This window comes from Calliopsis andreniformis, unplaced genomic scaffold, assembly GCF_051401765.1.
Source record: "Calliopsis andreniformis isolate RMS-2024a unplaced genomic scaffold, iyCalAndr_principal scaffold0133, whole genome shotgun sequence".
NCBI lineage: Eukaryota > Metazoa > Arthropoda > Insecta > Hymenoptera > Andrenidae > Calliopsis > Calliopsis andreniformis.
Genome location: NW_027480542.1, coordinates 202,300 through 204,973, shown reverse-complemented (window position 1 = coordinate 204,973; position 2,674 = coordinate 202,300).

Sequence of the window (2,674 nt, the reverse complement as noted above, 5' to 3'; positions counted from 1 at the left end):
CCTGACCCTAGCTTTAACCAACTCGAAACATCTCTTTTTCTGGCCCTAGCTCTAACCAACTCGAAACATCTCTTTTTCTGGTCCTAGCTCTAACCAACTCGAAACATCTCTTTTTCTGGCCCTAGCTCTAACCAACTCGAAACATCTCTTTTACTGGCCCTAGCTATAATCTAACTCAAATCCCCTTTTTGCTACCTACCCTCGGCCTGCCATCATAATTTTCAAGCATATAAAAATTTTTATTTCGAAAATAAGAAGAGAGCGACAATTATTTCATTTAGAAAAATTAATCCACGTATCAAGATACATGATATAAAAAAGTTTCAAAGAAATCGGTGAGGAGGTCCTTATTCTAAATAATTACCAATATAAATATTTTATATTGAAGATTGTGACAACGTGCACGTTACTGGTCAAGAATGGACTCTTATTCTAATACATTTGACGAATTTTCAGTATCAGAGTATTTATTGTGTGATAATCTTGAATTCTGAAGTGCAATTAATTCTGAATCAGAAAGGGTTAATTCGATAAGAGGGTTAATTCGATAATCCATGCATCGATTTTGCTCTAAATCTAATAAGATCTTGAGATATGAATATAAAATTTAGATATAAAGTTTCATTGAAATTCATTCAGTCGTTTGAATGCAATTGGGTTAATAAGCATATGCGGTTTTTTAAAAAAGCTCTTTTTTTATTAGTTAAAACGTAATCAGGAGATCTTAAAATGAGTTTTTCTGCAGAAAAAAATTTTCGAAATTTTTTTTCATTAGAATACTTTTCTAAGTTGGAAACTGAAAATATCCGGGCAATCGGAAAGCTCGCACAAGGTGCGTGCCGCTTGCCGCTTGCTAGCGATTGGGATGTAAACATTTCAAAGAATGAGAGAGTGCGTATCACGATCCACCTTCTCTCTCGACCTCCCGAAGCTGCCCGAAACTGTCCGAAGCGCCGAGCTCACGGATACGCGGCCCGTGCGTTAGTATGCGTAGTGGAGGGGGTAATTCTCAAGATTTGCGTCCTCAGTCTGGCAGCACAGGTCCTGAGTCTGGCAGCACAGATCGGGAGTCCTATTTTCAGTAGTAGAGTTTTGTACGCAGTATTATAATTAACGTCATTTTGTTGTATAAAATTATACTAATATACAGTATTTTTATTAATTATGTATAAGCAATACATAAATATTGTAACTATAGTAAGTAGAAGTAATATCGAAGTATACTAATCTTTAAAAATGCGGTATATATTTTGTGGACTCTCTGAAGAGTTTGGTGTTGTGATGCATTATATTTGAAATATTTACAGAGATTTCAAGAAAATATAATTGTGAAACAAGATAAAACTATCTTTGAATCAAATTGAAGGATTTAAAAATTGATAAAGGTTTATAAGTTAATAGAGAGACGTGAAATAGACAAAATTATTGGTACGAAGCCAAATACGTTAAGTGAACACGTGAAACAGACCAAAGAGGTTAGCATAATTAGATATTGAAAGGAACAATTATGCAGTTAATTATAAAATCGTGTTAGAGGACAGTATTATAATTGTGGAAAAATTCCTCACCACCTTAGGGGTATTTACCATGGCGCGTTACCTTTTTTTTATTATAATGGGTGGTTCGCCAATAGCCATATCATCCCACTTTCTAAAATAAAATTACGTTTAAATAAAACATAACAAAAACATAATCTTTGTCTTCATAAAAAAATAAAGTATTACATTTTGAAATAATAATAATAAATAATCTTGAATAACATTAATAAGAAAACATAACAAAACATACTCTTGAAATACTACTAGTAAAACCTTAAATCTTGCGAAATAGTACATACTAAGCAAATAAATAAAACTCTATTAATGTATTACAACATATTGAAAAGAATAAGTTGAATATATATACATCAAAATTGATGTTTTAAGAAAAGTGAAATTAAAAAAACATCATTGAAAATTTAGTTCCTATTAAAAGTTTTTAATTTACGATTTTTAGAAGTAATGTCTGCAAACGTTTCTAACTGACTATTATTTACAGTTTTTACATAATCGTTTAATAAAATATTTGAAAAAATTGATAATAATTCAAACAAAATACTGTGGTAAGTTTGACCACAAACGCATGTATCTGAAAATGCCAAATAATGTATATCTGATTGAATACTAATATATATTAATTTACATGAAATATATTTAGGATTTTCAGATTGTAAGAATTGAGATTCTAAATTACCATCATTTATTATGGCCTCCATTATTGCATACATATGAATAAATGTGGTTATCACTCACAGGGAAAGGCCCCCTCTTTGTAAGTGATCAAAATATATATTGTCTATAGTTTTACCTTTATCCTCCACAATTAATAATCAACATATATTGCAATTCAATTTTTTAGCAACAGAATGGGACCCATACCCGGATATGTAAATTTTAATGGAATCATCAACACAATCGGACAAATATGCAGAATCAAAGATTCCTAAAAAACAAGTTACATCAATGGGAAGATCATGAAGATCGTTACTGTTATCATCACAAATTCGAAATTTATTTTTGATTTCAGTAAAAGAAAACGAATTTGCCGATTTTGTAAATATATGTTTCAGTCTAATATTTTTTTCTGCATGAATTGCTTCAGTATATGATATATGATAATTACAACCAGATAAAAG